The sequence below is a fragment of the Rhea pennata genome, chromosome 4 (genome assembly GCF_028389875.1).
Source record: "Rhea pennata isolate bPtePen1 chromosome 4, bPtePen1.pri, whole genome shotgun sequence".
Lineage (NCBI taxonomy): Eukaryota > Metazoa > Chordata > Aves > Rheiformes > Rheidae > Rhea > Rhea pennata.
The window spans coordinates 47,078,787-47,098,230 of NC_084666.1; the positions used below are offsets into that span (position 1 = coordinate 47,078,787).

General features: G+C 40.2%; 1 protein-coding gene across 1 annotated transcript in view; it reads left to right on the plus strand.

Annotated features, from left to right (window-relative positions):
- Positions 1-1,531: 1,531 nt before the first annotated feature.
- Positions 1,532-19,444, plus strand: part of FBXW7 (F-box and WD repeat domain containing 7) — a 186,550-nt gene continuing 168,637 nt past the window's right edge. The window contains exon 1 of the mRNA XM_062573862.1: positions 1,532-1,593. The gene's annotated coding sequence lies outside the window, so the exon portion shown is untranslated. The remainder of the gene's footprint in view (positions 1,594-19,444) is intronic.

Here is a 19,444-nt window from a genome sequence, read left to right on the forward strand (position 1 = left end):
CCTGGTGAAGTTCTTACATAATGTCCACACTCTAAGAAATGTTAAATACTCCTGTTCCTTAAAACCAAATATTTAATGGATAAACCAGTATAAACCATATATAGGTGAAAATGCAGACCATAGGAAGGAAAGATTGCCTGAAACCTGTCACTTTGTAAGCAAACAGAGCTGTATCAATACTCACTGTAGCCCAGCTGAAATCTCAGAAGATTCAAATGAAATGAACGGTTCCCTTACTGCCTGAAAATGCATTAGCAGGTAATTAATCCATGTTCCTGTAGTTCTTTCCCCATACTGGGTTAAAATTCTGAAAAAGTTGACTCTCTTAGTAGCCTACAGCTGGTAGAATAAATTTAGATTTTAGGGCAACACAATTTTATGTATAAAATAAACTATTTTTAAAAAAAAGTGTGTGTCTGCAGACTCTGGAAGAGGACCTGTTGCCCCTTTTTCATGGCAGTGCAGTGAGAGCACAGTTCTCAGGGGCAGGTTTGAGAGAAAACCCTGGAGAAAAGAGAGAGCCAGTGGCCCAGAGAGAGCATGTAACTAACAGGGCCTTGGAGAGGCGAGGCGATGGGCTCGCCCCCGCGACTCCCCAGTGCGGGGGCCGAGGCGCCGGGCCGCGGCACTTCGCCTCAACGACCGTTGAGAAGCGGCGCGCGCGCGCGCGGGCACCAGCCGTTCCCATGGCAATGGCAACGCCAGCGCCCGCGCTGCGCACGTGCGCCCGCGCCGCGCGCAAGGGCTTCGCGCCCTCCCCGCCCCGCTGACGTCACCGAGAGGGAGGGCGCCCTCCTCCCCGAGCGGAGCAGGGGGCGGGGCGCGCCGACCCCGCCCTCCCCTCCCGCCGACTGCGGCTGCGCCCGCCGCCAGCCGGGCCCCGCCCCCTTGTCCCGGGCTGAACCGTGCTACCTGCTCGGCTCCACCTTGCCCTCGCGAGGCGTCATCTCCCCGCGCCGGCACGGGGGAGGGGGCGGCGCCTGTTGCCCGGTTACGGCTGTCATCCGCGCGCGACGCCCGGCCGCTGGCGCCGCTCGCCCGCTCTCCCCCCGCCCCCTCCGCCAGGCGCAACGACCAGCGGACGCGGGGCGCGCGCCGCCGCCGCCCCCCCCCCACACCCCGCCCGCCCGCCCGCGCCGCCGCCGCCCCCACATGCCGCAGAGCGGAGCGGGCGCGGCGCCGAGCCCCGCCGCCCGGCTGCCCCGCGCCGCCCGGCTGCGGCCCTAGCGGCCCCCGCCGCTGCCCGGCGCCCCGAGTGCATGCGGGGGGGGCGGGCCGCGGGCCCGGCCACTCGCCTCCCCGCCGGCCGCGGCCCCGGGGGCAGCCAGCGGGCGGCGCAGCGTGGCGGCGGCGGCGGCGGCTCCATGTGAGGCGGAGCGGCGGCGCGCCTGAGCCGCCGGGAGAGGCGGCAGCCGCCCGGGGCCCCGCGGGGGGGGGGGGCGGCCCCGCCCGGCCGCGCCGCGCCGCCGCCGCCGGCCCCGGGGCGGCGGGGGCGGGTCGGGGGGCCGCGGGCCCCCCGCGGCCGGCATCGCCGCAGCGGGCGGGCGGGCGCGCCGCCAGCGCCGGGAGAGCCCCGCGGAGGCCGTGCCGAAAGTGAGTGAGCGGGGGGAGCCGGGGGGCGGCGCGGCCCGGAGGTGAAGCGCGCGGGGAGGGGGTGGCCGGGGCCCCGCGCTCCGCGGTGCGGGCCGCGCTGCGCCGCCCCGAACAAAGAGCGCGGGCTGCGAGCCGCCGCCGCCCCCTTTTCCTCCCTCCTCTGGGGGCTCGCCTCGTTTTTTATTTTCCCTCCCTTTCCCCCCCACCCCGTGAGAACTCCGCCGAACTGCTGTGGTGGACGGAGAGTTGTGCGAGCCTCGCAGCCGCGAAACGCACGATCGCAGTGCTGTCGCGTCGGGACTTTCACAGTGTGCTTCTCTCCCCCTCCTTTCTTTTTTCCTCTTTCTTTCTTTTTTCTTTTTTTTCTTTTCTTTTTTTTTTTTTTTTTAAGGGTTGGGTGGCTCTTAATAGACCCTGTAGATGCCTCCTGCCTTTCGATTTACATAACACTTCAGTGGGGAAATGCAGCAATTACTGTCATGGGAAAACATTGTTTAAGGGGACGCTTTTTCCACATGGAGCGTTTTAACGTAGTTTACAAGGGAGAAGAAGCAGTGTTGGCCCCTCCTGTTCCTCAGAGAAGTCGCATCTTCACAAAGCACCAGCAAGTGTGTCTGCTGTCCCAGCAGAGAACCTTCTTCTGAGGTTTGGGAATGAAGGGTCTCATTTGGGAAGGGGACTATTTTTTTTTCTTCTTTTTTTTTCCCTTTTTTCCCTTCTCCAGCATGCAAAATTTCCCAGTGTGCAAAAAAACTAGTGCAAAATTCCGATTGTTTTAATGGAGTATCTCAACCAACTATTAAATGAAGAAAGTGATGCCATAGTTGTTGATCAGGAGAGGAAAACCTGTATCTCTCAATGTTAAATTGTGCCATTCTCAAGATAAGATTTATATACTGATTTGCTTCATATGACCTGATTATACTAAAAAAGTGGAGAGGGTGAGTTGAATGTCATTTTTTTTGTCAGATAGTGTTAGGATATAGATCCAGAAATAATAACTCTGTGCTAAGACTGTTGCCTGAATGGGTCTAATTTGTGTACTGATGCTTCTCCCCTTTTCTTTGAAAGGACTCTAGAAAGGTTCAAGAAAAATGTTCTAGGAGTTGCCTGGTTTTTCACTGGAGGAGGAGTAAACGGGTTGCAAACTTTCTGTGGGTCAGTTATTAGGATTCCTGTCTTCCGTATTTCCTTTACTGGATGCAACTGAAAGCAGAGAAAAATAAAACAAAGCAGCTGTGTATAGCCACTGAAGCTCTTAAGTATATCCATATAAGCTAAAGCCATAATCTAGAATTCCAGCATGGTCACTTAGGATTGATAAAGCAAAGGTGAGGTGAAAGTACTTGTTTCTGTTTTGAGTTTGTTTGCACTACAAAGCTGACAGTATGTGCAGTCTGTTTCCCAAATATGTGTTTCTCCACTGAGAAAGAGACAGCCTCTGAAAGCTTGTTAAAAAAAAACCCTGAAATTAGTAGAAAGTCCAAAAATGTACCTGATATTTCTCGGTTTCTTTTAGAGACCAGATATATTTGCAGGTGGAGAGTCTCTTTTTAAACCAGAATGTGCTCACATCTTATGTTTTCTCTCGATCAATGTTGTGCTGTATTTAATATGTAAAGATGCTAAAAAGCAGCATGCCTTGTTTCAGTATGGAGATTATGTTGACATTTATGTCACTTCCTGGTTCCAAATTTAAATCTGCCTTTTCCTGTTCAATTATCATCCTGTTTTTCGTAGCATCTATTTGTAAACTTTAAATTGTTTTCTGTATGCTTAAAATGCAGCCGCCTTCTCCTGTCTGTTGCTGGCATTTCAGCATTATTGTGAGTGTTCTAGATTCATAAATATTTCAAGAAAATGTATCACCTTTATGTTACTAAATTAACTTTTGAGGGTTTAAACTATTCTTACTATTACAGTAAATCAGTGCAGTTACTTTGTCCAAGCTGAATGATCTTTTACTGTTGCAATTCTGTCCTGTTTGGAAGCCTAAGCATTTAAATATCAGAAAGCATATGAATTTCATTGATATTAACTATTAGAGGAGCTGGTTGTAAGTAGCTTTTAAGCTTAGGGAAATAAATCATTTGCGTCTTTAGACTTTTCAATTGACAGATTAACTTTAGTTCCTCCTTGTTATGTACACATGCCATTTTGCAATAGCTTTTGCAATTAATGCACTGGAATTTCTTGTCTTCAAATTAACTAACAGAAAGAGAAGGCAGTGGTGTTTCATGTAAACCTGGCAAGTTCATTAAATCAAGAGGAATGCTATTTTTTTTCTCTTTAAAATAAGCCAAATAAGTATGTGTGTGTGTATGTGTGTATATATATGTGTATATATATATATATATATAAAATTTAGTTGATATATTTTAAATTTAGGCTGAATTTAACAAAAAATGTTTAATCTTTTAGCTCTTCTTTTTAAGAACACATGCCTGTCGACTGAATTTACGTACGTAATATTTGAAATAAAAATATCATAAAGATCACATCTACAGAGCTGCTTCAGCCTTCTTCTGTGTAGGTTATATATGGAAGGTATACCTCTTGAAAGAGATAATGAATAGTATTTTATAATCTCTTGTAAATGCTCTTCTATGATGCAAAGTGTTGTGTTTAGTGAGTTTGTGGTAGCTGATGATTCTGTGGTGAATACCTGTCCGATGAAGACCTGGAAGCAAATAAGTTTAGAAGGCAACTTATTGTTGACAAACTTCTTGGTTTTGCTTTTTGGTGGTAAAGCCATTGATTATTTCAGAGTATGTTCTGTCTTGTATCAAAGCTCAGTTTAGCCCAATATCCTGTCCCTCTCAGTGGTCAACAGCAGATGTCTATGATGGAATATACACAGCACTATATGCTTATGACTTTCTTTCCCAGAATGGTCTTCCAGTTGCTATCAGTTTGTGACTTAGGCTTGTATTGTTTCTATGCATTTAATAACCCTTAATGGCTGTCTCTTGTACGAACTTGTTTTGTGGCTTCAAAGGAAGAGTTAGTTATTTGTTTTGAATATATTGATGACCTCCTAATCTTGTATGAGGAGAGAGAATGAATATTTGATCCCTAATCACCTCTCATCTGTCACAATTTCATATTCAATAGAAAATGAAATGAGGTTGTCAAGTTTTGTGGTTGTGTAAGCTATGGGTGAAATAATGTACTAATCATTTTAGCTTCATTCTCCAATGAGCAGTAGTTAGTAAATATAACAACTTGAATAGTTACTTGAATATGAATGTACACATTTACTTTTTCCTCTGAGAAGTTTGGGTGTGCAAGATGGACATTTTTGGCTTCAGTGAATGGGAAAGGCACTCTTAAGTCATGTGCAAGGGAGTAATCTTGGGAGGGAGGGGGAAACACGGGTAGCCGATCTGGTTGTGATGCCTCATTCTTTCACGAGCAATTCTAATCAGCCACGCCAATGTTCGTCCTGTATCGATGCATACATTACAGTTAAATGCTTGCTAATATATTCATGTGGTTTTCTTTCAGTTATGTGGGTATGGTTTCTATCCATAACCATTTTCACTTGCAGCCCGTATTCATAAAGTTTATGCTTAAAAAAAACTAGTAACTTTGATTTTTGTTTTTGTTTCTTCTCCCTTTAATTTTATCTGTTTTGAAGTAGCAGACTTATTTTGATTAAGAGCTTAACAAGAATATTTTTCAAGTGGAAACATATTGTGTATATTTATATAATATATTAAGGTTACAAGGTCAAATTATTCAAAACTTAAGGAATGTTAAGATACGTAAGAAATTACTTAATTTGATCTTGTTCATTCTCACTGTGATAAAAAGTACGTGATCATCTGGTCAAGACTGTTGATCCTTGCAAAACAGACAGTTTGTGTTTACTCAGCTCTTCAGTATCTTGGTTTTCTCGGTATTCTATGAAACAATTGCATTTGATTTTTGTAAGAGTGAAACAATGCGTTTTCCCATAACGTCATGTATTATGATACCAGCAGACGACTCTTTCCCGTAATTAGCTGGGGCAGTCAAAGATGTTACCATCAGCTAGAGAATACAGCATCCAGCTGGCAGGGGGAGATATGTGAAATACTTCTTATTGTTCTAAACTAGCTCGCTTAGCTGGGATAATCTTCATCTTCGGCTTGGGCTGGGATGGTTGGCTCTGCGCTGAAGGACGAGGAGTGTTCGTGCATGCTGTCTTACTGGCGGAGTACTGACGTGATAATTTCAGCAGGTGTATGCTCACAGCTGGCTACGAGAGTGAGATCGCAAAAGGCAGTTTACACTTACTAGTCTTACAGAAGGTTGAGACTACTCTTCAGATTTGATTACCCAGTATATTGCTATGAAAAATTAATGAGTATCAGTGTGCCCTCAATGTCATGTAGGCGTGAGGTCATTTGGGATGTTTTAAACAACAACAACAAAAAAAGTATTTCTTAAAGTGGCTGGATCTGTATTTCTGATTGGTCCCACAAGACCATGATAACTATGTATTATTCTGTGCTTTCTAACAGCTACAGTATCAGGGAAGGTTGTAATAGATAATGAATGGCTAATCTGGCCTAGATGAACTTAGTTTGTCTTGTGACCTGAAATTGGATGGCTGTTTTTAGCAGAGCAACAGATCTGAGTAGTTAAAGTTGAGTAATGCTTTCTGTTTAAAGATTGACTATTCCAAGTTGTCCAAAATGTGAATGTTTTGAAGTGCTTTTTTGCTAACCTTTCAGTCATATGGATTAGAGCTAGGGCATTTGAGTAGGTAATTTTTGGAGACATAGGCCTTTCCCCCCCACCTTCCATTCCCTTTATAAGATTTATGGATGTGAGTTTTTAGTTTATTCATGAATTCACCTAAATAGATATATTTTTACGTTGGTCTCTTTCTGGAGCTCAAACTGTGGCTCTGATCTGGCCCTCTTCTGATTTTATTTGCTCAGATCTATCTCGGTTAGCATGTGGTATCTGTAGCATCCTTGGAGAAGCAGCACTGGAAAGATGGTTTAACCCTTTGGAATGGGCAAAGCTGGGGATGCTGAGACCAGGCGTGCTTTGGGGGAGGGGGACAGGCATCCTGATGAAACAGGACTCCTCCTTCCCTCCCTTCCCTTATTCCCACTTTTTATTCGTGGTTTTCTCTTAAAAGTTAAAAGGCTAGACTGATTCAGCAGTAATCGTTAGGCTGTCCCAACATTCCCTTTCCCAGTTCCTTGTCCTTTGGTCTTACATTAATACCTACCTTCCTGAAGGGGAAAAGGCTGAAGATGGAGAAATGTGCTGGATAACTCGAAAGGTAAGAGATCTCAATGTCATAGAAGATATCAAATTTCAATTGTGTTTTGTTGTTGGGATTATAATTATGCAAGAATTTAACAGTGGCGATGGAGCTCTAACTGCACCAGAAGTATTGAGAATTATTTTTAAATAGAATGAACTACTGCAGATTTCTAGTTAAGGTTACTCAGCTGTGGTTTCGTGTTCTGGTAGATTTTGGCAAGTTCTGTAGACTTCAGAAGCACAGGAACTGCAAACCCCAGTTTCATGTTGTTGACAGTATCTGCTTAACTCTGCCCTCTTTGGCTTACTGTCCTCAATATGCACATTGGCACTGCATTCTCACAGATGCTGGAGAATGCTTTTAGAGCACGTACATTGCAGGATAAAGTCTATCATGCTTTCCTACAATAACGCAGAACTTCACATTTAGATCTGGTGTAGCATATAGGATCTGCCTAGGCTACTAAGGAGTTTACCTTACTAAAAACAGCAGATGAAATGATGCTGTTCTTTATATGTAAAATACATCATGTGCTGTATGAGATAAAATGTGTATTCTAATGGTATCTGCAGGATTGAAAATGGCTGCAGTGTTTTTGGAAGTGAAGTGGCTACTTGTCTTACTGAGTGAGTGACAAGCCCAAAACACCAGAAGTCAACACCAAGGCCAATGGGGAAGAAAAGGTTTCAACCTTATTTTCCCCACTTCCCTATTTAGGAAGGGAAGCCGCTAAATGTGTTCCCTAGTGAGTGCAAACCGTTTAGCATTGTCACATAGCTCATGTTTGAGAAGTCTCTTGCTAGCTGTGAAATCTGGTGTTACTTGCTGGAGCTGACAATAGTGGATGCATGCTCTTGTTGACTTCTCCATCATCTAAGGTTTGTTTTGAAAAGAATTATCTTCTCAGTGTTCAAGATCATAACCACTAAATAACGATAACCAACATTTCAACTTTTGATTTGGGCCTCTCTGGAAAGTGTTATTCATCTCTTGTGGCAAGTGTGGTCCTGTGTAGCCTTGCACATGTTGGCATCCGGGGAAGCTCTGACGTCTATGCGTTGGCTTTATCAAATGCTCTGTTTTCAGTAAGCAGTGTAACCTGTGACTGCAAGCTAGGGTCAGATAGTCATTAAACCTACAGTTTGTCAGAATTACTTTGGTTGCTGTTTGTCTTGTCTCTTTTTAATTCATGCAATGACATGACCTCTCAAAACAAGAAATCGTTTGAGTTTCAGCACAATAGGAAAGGGCTCTGAATCCGAGATCCAGGAGACATCTTTCTGTAAGTAATTCAAAATACTTGTTTCTGAGTTTTGGCACGGCATTTTTTCTGTTGTTGCCAGAGCTGAATGAGGAATATGTCTTCAGATCAGCAGTGTTTCTTTGAGTGGGTGGATCACTGGAATGGTGGGTACACTTTTTTTTCTTTTTCTTTCTTTCTTTTTTTTTTTAAGCACAATGTATGATAGTGACAGCTTTTATAGATTTTCAGGGATCTTCAGCATTTCTTAGACTGTCCTAAGGGAAAGTCACTATGTACTGTTTTGCCAGGAAACTTCTGATACTGACTGTTCACTTCTTAAGTATGTGGGTTGCAGGTCTCATCCAGTATTCCAGCATGATGTTTTTTGAAATAATTAGTTTAGGGCACCATGCTTGGGAATTGTTTTTCTTTTAACTCAGTGCTTGTTGAGAGAGTCTTGAGGGAGGAAGGCAATGATTCTACATCCTACACTTTTTCTTTAGACTGTCCATATTTAAGCTTTTATGTGTAGCCAAGAAGGGGGACAGATGCACACCCATGTGACAAGCCTCTAATATGAGGGGACAGTTGTGCCTCTGCTTTCATGGCATGTATTAGCTGTATTATCAGTGGTAGCAGGGAGTCTGGCTAGTGGTAGCAGGTGTTCTGACTGTCCTTCCTACGGTCCTGCTAAGAGCTATGATTAGTGAGTGCTCAGCTCCCAGCTTGCTGGATTCTCTCTTGCCTCGGCCTGGCCTGGCACTGCCAGTGTGCAGCACGTGGTCCTGGAACTGCCTCTTCTTGTTCATGAAATGTGGCAGGAATGGCCTTTTAATGCAGCAGTAATTCCGACTGTGCTTTGATATTGTGCGTCTTCAGGAAAGTGGTAATACGTGCAGAATAGGTCCAACTAAGAATATCTTATGTGGGCTGTAATCCTATGTAGGCTCTAGAAGACAAATATCCTAACTTTTCATTTTCAATCCACAAAAGTGTGTTTTCATTTTCAATCCACAAAACCATGCTGATTACCTCTGTAATGGCAGCTCCCTAGCTCTTCTAAGTGTTTCACTTAATTTTGAAAGTTTTATATACCCGAAACTGCACCAGAACTAGGTTGGTTCTTAGACGTGCCTTGCAGTAGCAAAACAAGTTTGGCATTTGCAGCTACATTTGATTAGTCTTTAGGATGTTCTGTTTCTTCATTTTTGGATTTCATTTTGTATTCCCGGTTTTATAGCTTATTGCCATGGTAAATCTTGCAATTTGTTTAGCTGTTTGTCCTTTGCGTACTATTACGCTTGACTGTTTCAAAACTGCATAATTCCTGATTTGCAATAGAAAAATAGTGGGCGATCTTAAAATACCTTAGAGGGTCAAACTTCAACTCAGCTGTTACCGATGTTTGGATGTTTGGTTGTGCCTTGCATGAGCACTAGATAACATTCAGTATGACTCAGGAGCAGGAAGGAGTTTTTTTTTGTTTGTTTGTTTTTGTTTTTGTTTTTGTTTGAAGGATAGGGGTGGGTGGTATCCTGTGTTGCTGGGTGGATGTGTGGCAGCCTAGGTAGGGAGCTAGATACTACAGTTTCTATCTGGCTATGTAGGAGGTCTGTACAGTCATCCAGCTCAGCTTGAGTGTTGTTTACAAGGGCTGTGGGAACTTTTCAAAAGGGGGACTGGGAATGACTGCAAAAACAAAAGCTTGTTTGGTGGGACAAAAGAAATGTTAATATTTGCATCCTTCTCACTCCTGTTATGGTGTGTTTACACTGCAGTGTGATGGAAACAAAATTGATCAAATAAGTCATGCACAGCATAAGATTAGAAAAGAAAAACTTAAAATTGAAAGCTCATATAAACCATCTCCATCTTTGCAGAGATAACTTACCTACTTACTTTGTCCTTAAAGATTCCTGAGATGCATTCACTTGTCCTTTAGAGGTTGCAGTTTCATTCTGTATTTGATTTGATCCAATGGTTAGCTACTGTTGAAAGGGCTGGTTCCACATAGTTTCCCCACCACCAAGCCTTTTCTTTTGCTAGCTGTAGATTTGATTTGACTTTTTGGTGATTAAATTCAGGTGCTGGCAGCACAAAGGAAAGTGAAAAAGGAGATGAAAAGAATCAAAACTGGAGTTGTCCCAGTGTGACATGGGATGTATGTTAGAGCTGGCACAAGAAGCGCGGGGTGTGTGCAAAGCTGGTGGGGGATCCTTTGGGCACTAGCTAGCCATTAGATCAGCTTAGCTGTACCCTGAAACCTCACGGTTATGGTTTGATGATTTGCTGATTCTGGTGTGCTCCAACCAAAAGGGCCGATCTTGCCGTCCTTCCCTTCTGACTTCTGTGGCTGCGCTGTGTACTTCTCTGATCTAGCTGGTTGTGAGCCAAAATGAGTGCTAGAGCTGTCTGTCGTCCTAGCCTTTCGGGTAAGGGAAGGGTGGGATTACCCCTTTCAACAGCAAGACAGAAGTGCTTCAAAACCATATGTCAAGCCCCAGAACTACTGTCATATATATATATATCATACTGTAAACTGTATGCGTGACAAAATGCAATCAGCTACTCCTGCCAATTCAGCCTACAGAACTGAGCATGCACTTTATCTTCAAAGGTTTTTCCCTGCAGTTCTCATCATATCACAGTCATAGCTTTGCCACTCTGGACAACTAATCCTTTTATTCAATGGAGTTGCACTTAACACAGTGATCGAAGCTAGAGTGCCCAGAAATACTAGTATTCAAATCTGTTAAACATGAGGGAAACAGATTGTTGCATGTGCAGCAGAGCTAACAGAACCCGAGTTTCCTTTGGATTTCTATCCTCTAGCTGCTTTATCCCTTCTCTGCAGTGACTGAGCCCTCATTACTGTCCTCATATCTTCCGTGACTTCCCTCACTGCAGTACCTCGAGGCCTGCTGCCTGAGTACTACTTTACTCCCTGTGTAACCTACCTATCATTTTAGTTTGCTGCCTGGGTTAAAGGCAGCATGTGCTCTGACTAGTTCAAAGTTGTGTGTATGCTGGCTGGCTGATGCCAAAGAGAAAAACTTTCGGTTAGACTTTTACTGATTGCATAGTCAAGAGTTTAAGTTACGCTATTCTCACTGCCTGTTCATTGCCACCTCCAGAAGAGAGCTAGGAATTCATTACAGGGCTTTATGTGTCTGTTCCATTTTTTTACTTTTCAAAATCACTTTTTGGAAAAGCATAGGATGCTATCAGATAGCTTTCGTTTATAAACCTTTGAGTAGTTTGTTATTTCTTCATACTGGTCTTAAAATGGTTGTTAAAGCTTATTATGGTACTTTCTAAGAGATGTAATCCTTTTGTATATTATGTTAGGATTTTAGTTTGAGTAATGTCTTTTGGAACCAAATTTTGAGGTCTAAACAATCACTGTATGGAAATAATTGTGTCGTTAATCAGGAATTTCATAGTGAAGTTTGGTGTTGATGTAATTTAGACGAATGTATTCTTGTTATAAAACTCCAGGTCATTGGAAGTTCTTAGATTGTTTTGTTTTCTAGACCTTTTCCTATGTATTACTTTAGAGCTTTATTACTTTAATGTTAACATACCAGATCCTTTTGATGTCTTGTGGCATCTCATTTAAAATGATTGTTTTCAACTTCTACTTTTTGATGCTGTTTTCATTTAAGTAGCACTTCAAGCCATTTTTCACATCATGTTGTCATATAGCAAAATTTAAGTGGAATAATGTATTAAATTTATAAGGTACCCATTGTAATATCCTCCACAATGATTTATGTGCATCCTAGCTGCTGCTGCTGCTTCTTTTTTTTTCCTGCATGACATTCTTCAATGAGTTGTCCAGAGTGAACTTGTTTCCAAATTTGGTGTTAAAATCTAGCAAGTCAGCAAGTAGTGTGGTGTTCTTGATATGCAATTCCTTGTCAATGTTTCATTTTGTCTGCCATATACTAGACTTTTTATTTAGTTTGGCTAGAATATCTGAAGTCCTTACAGTTGCTTTGCTTGTCTTTAATTACCCTTAGTAATTTTAACATGAGTGGATTTTGCCACTTCACCACTTTTCACCTTCTGGACTGTTAGTGAACATGTTAAGCAGCCTCAGTGCAGAACGCTGCAGGATTCTATTCTTAACACCTCCTTCAAGCCAACAGACTGTGTCTTGCTATTCCTTTTTATGCTTTGTTGCTGGCTGTCCTGAACAATATATTTTTTTTCCCTTAAGATCAAGGTTGATTTTACTTAACAGACTCTTGAGACTTTGGGGGAGGCTGTTTGAAAGTCAGTTTTTCAACTATGTATGCTTAAATCACTGTTGTTTTTATAGAATTCTTCTAGCCTGAAAATAGACGTTTTGCTTTTCAGAAATTGTACTGTGTATATTCTCTGGTATCAACCTGGGTATGTTTTGCAATACTATTCTCTAAACAATTGCTTCAGTTAACTTGCTAATGAAAAGCTTGTCTGCAAAACTCTAAATCATTTCTACTGCCCCTTTAAATGCAGGTAAGCACTGGGTTTTCCTCCATTCTAATATTAGATATTTTAGGAGATTGGTATCACTCTCATATTTGCACATTAAAGTTAGTTTACTTTCTCTTACTCCTAACATAAGAGCAGGAATCAGAATGAGGTTAAATTGAGAAAATGAAAAATGTAACCTTTTTGAAAATAAGATATTAGAGAAGTGTGTTAGCTCTGATCCCCTCCCCCAGATTGCTTAGTTGTGTTACGGCAGCTTAGAAATAAATCTCTTAAGGTAAATGTGATAAACTTAGACTTTGAATTTAGGACCTCAGCTATCTGTGATTCAGATGACAGAAACATTGCAAGATGTATTGCAGTGGAGACAGAAAGGAGGTCTCTGCAGTTAAGGAGCATAAAGGTCTCTCCAGTTAATGAATAGACTGATTCCTTCTGTAGTTTATTTTTATGTATTTTTTTTGTAGCTCTTCTCAGGAAGGTAGTGTGTGTGAGGGAGTGGGGGGTGATAAAAAAACAAAAACAAAAACCACCCAGATGAAATACAAGGTTGTTCGTTTGGCTTTTATGAGGTTCCCCTCATAATGATGACCGTCAGGACTGTGTTAGGAGTAAACCATTTTGCTCCCTACTAGTAACTACAAATGTAATGTGTGTGTTTTGGGGGGGGGGGGACAAAGTTACCAAACTGTTATAGAAGTATTAGTGGAGAATAATCAAAGTTGTTTCAGGTGAGGTGGGAGAATTATTTTAGTAGTTTGAATGAAATTTTGAAATCTGTAAAATATTTGAAATCAAGATATTTTATCAAGCTCTTTGGGGAAAGAAAAATTCCAAATATTAAAAGTACTTTATGTTCTATTTTAAAACATAAGTTAATTAAATATTTTTAGAACTCAAGACTAGCCATGCTGAATCACATCGAAGGTCTTTCTAGCGTACTATCCTGCCTTTGTTAGCAATCAAATAAAAATAATGTATAGGAACCTGGAAGTTAGTGGATTGAAACCATTCTTCCCAGTTCTTCGTGTGACCCATCTCGGCATCATCTTTAAGTGGATTTACAGGGAAAATTAGGGAAAGGGTAAGTGTCTGATGCTTTTCCCCTCATACTTGGTCTCCAGGTACTTTTACCTCAGGGAAGCCTTGAGCAAGAGATTGCGTCTGTTTGTTTAGAAACCTTTGAAGGATTTCTCACCTGTGAACTGGCCTAATTTCCCTGTGAATGCCTGTAAAGGTTTTCATTTCCACAGCACACTTTAGTGAAGGTTTCCATAGGTTTACCACGAATTGCCTGAAGTATCTCTTTATTTTGACTGTGGCTCCTACTAGCTTCATTAGATGCTGTCTAGTTTTAGTGTTGGAAGATGCAGCGAAGAGCCAGTTACTATCCTTTGCTCTCTATGCAACTCACCTCTGTTGTAGTTCCTTGAAATTGGGCTTATTTAGCTGGGAAAAGAGGCCATTCCTCAGCTCTAAGTTCTATACTTTTTACCATTTTTGGTAAAACAGTGCACTTCCATGGAAAGACACCCCTCCTCACTCTCCTAACTGCTGTTTTTTTTTTCACTGAAAAGTAAGTGCTATTTGGGATCTGTGCCTACTAGCATTCAGAACTGAAGTGAGTCCTAGGGATAGCAACTTGAACTGAAGTTTAGGCTGTAGAGGAGATGTTTACTGAAGAGTTGCTCACACCTGTGGAGAAGATGGGTGCAAAAGTGAGGATGTGGAATATGGCAGTTCCCATGTAGTGTGGCTTCGTCTTAAATATTTAGGATATCAGCTTAGAAACTCTTAAGTTTCAGTGTCTTGAGGATATGGATTATAAAAATATACTAATGTGATAAATAGTTACTTTCCTGTATTAGTATTACACCTGTTGTAACAGGGTGAAGTAACCAAAAGTTCAGCTCTTGTGATTGAACCTATCTTTGCAGTGCTTTTTTGATTCCTACCTAACCTAACAATGCTTTTTTAATAGTGCATTGTCAATTTTAATTTATTAATCACAGATACAAGAACCTCTCTGATGAAAGATAAGTTTAATGCTTATAAGTTTCTTGTAAAACTCTAAGATCTTTATTTGACTGGGTGGTTTGCAGAAGATAATCTATAAGAAATAGATGCTGCAAACTGCATCTTGCGAGCTTAAGGTGTTAATGGCTTGTCTTTAAAGTCTGATTTTAAGTTACGCATTTTAAATAACAGGCTTATAATACTTTTTTGTCATAATCGATTGCTATCACAGACAAATTTGAAGACATCTTGATGTATTTTAAGTCAGTGATTATTTTCTAGTGTCGTTACTGATAGGATGTCTTATCAATTTTGTAAAATTCAAGTGAAGATAAATAATTGAAAATCAGGTCTGATCCTGCAGTCTTGAAGTATACATTTATCTTTGGTTATAAGAATACCTGAGTTTTGTTCTGAGGCAATAAAGATATTTTACTAAACTTGCATCTATTTGTAAAACTTTGGGGAAAGACTTGGTTGGGTATGGGGGGATTAGCCAAATGTAAATTAAAACCTTAATTAGGAAAGCATGATATTTAAACTTAGTTTAACTGGATATTTAGTCATGTTTATTAACTCTTAAGGAGAGTATAGGAAAAGTATTGTATAACTTTATTTTTAGAAGTTGTCTTTGCAATAATTACCATATTGCTATTTTCTCTGTCATTATGCTTCAGTGATGCAACAGTGGTTCAAAGACTTTGAAGTCCAAGAAGAGCTTTAAGTGAAAACTTTAGAAGATGGTGGAAAATTTACAACTAAATAAAACTGCCTGTCCATTTTTGCTATGAAATGTAATACTTGCCTAGTAGTCTGCATGCTTCTTGACTACTCATTGATGAATGAGTGCAAAACTTATTTGTATGACTTGATTGTATGACTTCAGCTGGTATTTTTTCCAGTGTATGTGGTTAATCAATATATTTCTATACCTTATCAGGTTCTTTGACAATCATTTAATTGAGAAGCTTCACATTCTAAGTAAGCACTTCGCTCCAGAAACGGGATGTAATCTCATGGCCTGATATCAAGAGTCACTGTGTAGGGGTATGGATGTTGTTGCTATCCTAGATAGCAGACTGTTTTATTTTATAAATACAGATTATTTTTTCCAAATAGCAAGGCACAAAACCTTGGTTAATTGTAAATCTCTCCAAGTGGATGAAACTGTTTTACTGTCGTTCTGTTACAGGAACTTTCATTGAGAATTAACACTGTGTAACAAATTGGATCTTGTCTCTGGGAAATTGCAGTAATAAGTATGAAACTTATTTATTTTTACTTGGGCAGTCATGCACATAGAAGCTAGTAGTTACCACTGTGCTTAACAAAAAGAAGGAAATGAGAAATGGTAGCAGAATGACTTCAGATTGCTTCTATACTGGCTTACCTCTAGGACAGCAGGGACTGACCTGTTTAAGTACCAGTAATAGAGTGCATATACATTCTTACTTTTTTCCTCTTGTCTGCATTAATGTATTACACTGCTGAAATACCTCACTGTCAGTAAAAATGTATTTAACAGATTTTAAACGTTTTCAGGAACCATCTGCCCTGTTTTTTGCCTAGCTGAGGGCAGTTAGATAAAAGTTGCTTTTTTGGCCCTACCTGTGACCACAGAATGAAGCTGACTTGTTTCTGAGAGTGTGTTTTGAAAAGTCTTGAGTGAGGGACAAGATTTCACTTTAATTCTTTTATGGAGTTCTAGTATTGTACTCTTAAGTTTACTAGAGCAAGAATACTGATTTTGCTTGGAGAAAGTTTGTGTTTGTAGTCATACTGAAGCTGGTTAAAAACCACTGAGCACCACAGGATTAGAGGATTAAAGTTAAACTTTGTATGATTCAAACTGATTGAAAGCAATACACAGGTGCTCACAGCGTTTTCAATCCTGGCTTTGCCACAGCTCTTCCTCTTTCCTCTGTTTGTCAAATCCTAGCGTCTTCTGTCAGTATACTCCAGTCCAAATGAATTTTTGGACCCAAACTGAGTGCATCTTTGTACGCATTTCAGGGTGTCTCCTTAATTCACTGAAGGTTGTTAGTGTTGTGTAGGAAGCTTTGCATAAATCATATGATAAAGGTTTAGGCTTTGGGGAATACCTTGTCCAAGAACCTTAAATGTTTCTTATTATGAATAGTCATGAAGGTTTGCACTGCAATTACTGTCTTTTTAAAAAGTCAGTCTTAATCTTTTTTTTTGTTATTGGCTTAGGGACGTGGAAAAGTTAACAGATTTTAGGAGAACTTTCGAGTTTGTGATTTTAAAAAAAGCATAGTTAAATGCATTCTATGAGGTTTCTGATGTTTCATAGACTAACAAAAGGTTGCTTTATTAGTAGCTTTAATGAACAAATCGCTTTATTGGCTTAGACATACTGGTTGCTTTGTCGGCCCAAACAGCTATGGGTTCTTGTTTCAATTCACCATTGTGCTAGAGTGGAGAAGTGATAGCCATTGACCTTCTGTTAAAGCACAATAAAAAGTTTTTTGTGAAGAAGAAAGTACAGGGAAAATAGCAATGCAGTTCTGAGTTGAGTTCAGTAACGTAAAAATCGAGAGACTGTGCACCTCTCCTGTTCCTTCTCTTGCTAGGTGGTTCAGTATATTGAACCACCTGAAATGAGAAGACATGAGACTGATTTCCGAAGGCTATTTTTCAGAGAACCTGTATGTGAAATAAGAAGGTATTTGTATTGTAGCTGTAAGGAAGCATATCGAGTTGATACTACTTTAATCCTGAGTAGAAAATGTGTTAGCTTTCAAAAAAGTTTCTTTTAGTAGCTGGTGTGTTTCGTTAAGTGGTTAATGCACATGACTTAACAGTAGCCTTTGATTTGTGTTAAGTGGCCACGTTTTACTTTTTGAGTTAGTTTCTAAGTATTTGGTTAAATAAGCAAATATTCTTATATTCTTCTGGCTGTGTGGACAAGACAAAGAGGAAGTTTGTTAGATGCTTTAAACTTTTTTCAGAAGACAGTGGTTAATTCTAGCAGTTAATGTCTGTGTACCAAAGGATGCTAACTCAGGTGGTTTGACTTTGCAGTAACTATGCTTAGCCTTAAGTTACATTTTTTTTTTTTTTTTTTTTTTTTTTTTGGTAGAAACTAGCATTTACTGGTAAAGATTTTCCTCTAACTAGAAAGATTGTTGCAGTTGAACCTGGAGATTTTGCCAAATGTGCTTACATTGTATTGCACGTGATGTTCTAATCTTGATTAAAAGAATTAGAACTTTTTAAAAATGAATGTGCTTTACAAGGATATTTGCAAAGAACAGTAAATTTTATTTTCTAGGGTGGGGGAAAAGCAATGCAGATGAGCTGTTCTGTAGCTGATTCTGTTTTTCAAGTTTAAACTGGAATACTGTCAATTGGGGGGGAGCAGCTGTTGGAATAAATTTAATAGTGTAGTTGCATATTTTGCTGTATGGATCCCGCTCTATGTTATAATGCGGTGGAGCTGGTTTGTAGTGGTATATCTATTGTATTGCAAAATAGTGTTTAAGTTTTTTTTTTTTTTTTTTTTTTTTTTTTTTTTTTTTGATGGAGCAATTTCATGCTCTAATGTGTCTTAATTTTTCAGGTAAGCAAGTTTTCCCTAAGACAATTTCTTTGGGGGAAAACTGTGACAAGCAATCAAGTTGTCCTTGCATAAATTTATCTAGAATTAATTTTTGAGACAGTTGTTCCCTGTAAACTTGTTTTTGAAATTAGGATCGAGATTGAGAAAGTTTGCATATAAATGAAGAACAAGCACACTGAGAATGTACTGAGACTCTACATCACTGATTCTGTTCAGAGGGGACCTGACTTGCCATGCTCTGGTGTCAGCTATGAATTAGCCTGTGCTATTTAGAGAAGTAAGTTTTTTGAATTCTGAATATTTTTCCTCTGAATCTTATTGTATCAAAATGTCACTAATGTAAAGTTTGTGCATTTCTGCATTAAGGGACTGTAGAGCAGGAATAAACACTTTTCTTCATTCCCTTTTTCATGAAGAAAATGACTGGAGTTCTTTATTGCTGCCAGTATTTCAACGGTCTGTTTATATCTTCCCCATTTTTCATCTTTGTCTCAGTAGGGATTTTTCACATGTACTGGGAGGTTCATTTTACTTTCTAGTGCATTTTTTATATTCTTGTCTCAGCGCCATCTCCCTATCTCCTTCTGGTTGTAATTTTTTTTGACTTTCCCTCACTTGTCCAGTTCTGCCCTCCTATTCTTGTGTTACGTTTCCATGTTATTTCGGTAGTTTTATGCTTCTGCAAGATATTTGACTTTCTTCAAGATCCTAAAACTTGACTTTAAAAGCCTCATTCAAGAGTTAGTTTTTCATTATTAGAATGTATGATAAAAATAATTTTCATTCAAATTGTCAGACAATTACAAAACTTGCCTTCTTTATCATGGTTAATTCATCAGTATGTTTCATGTATGCTCTGCCATCAAATCAGAGATTGAAGACTTCAGCTTTAGTTATGATTCTTTCATTATTTTGGCAGACATTCACAGATGTTCCTGAGTAACTCTGTACAGGCCACTGGATTTATGCATCACCTACCCATATATAAAACTGGAAGGTAACCCTAAGAATGGTTTAGAATAAATTTAGGTTTGTGAGGATTTTGATATTACAATGGGTACTATAAAAATGTTGTACATACACTCAACATAGAAATTCAATTCAAGAGGCTGCAGTTGGCTAAACCTAAATGATATTCATAAATCCTTTATGTCCAAAAGTTATTATGAGTAGTGGAATGGAAGATGTGTAGCTTTCAGTGATACACATATCTTCCTGTCATCTTTCTATGTGGAATTTTTCTGTGTTTGAATAGCTTGCT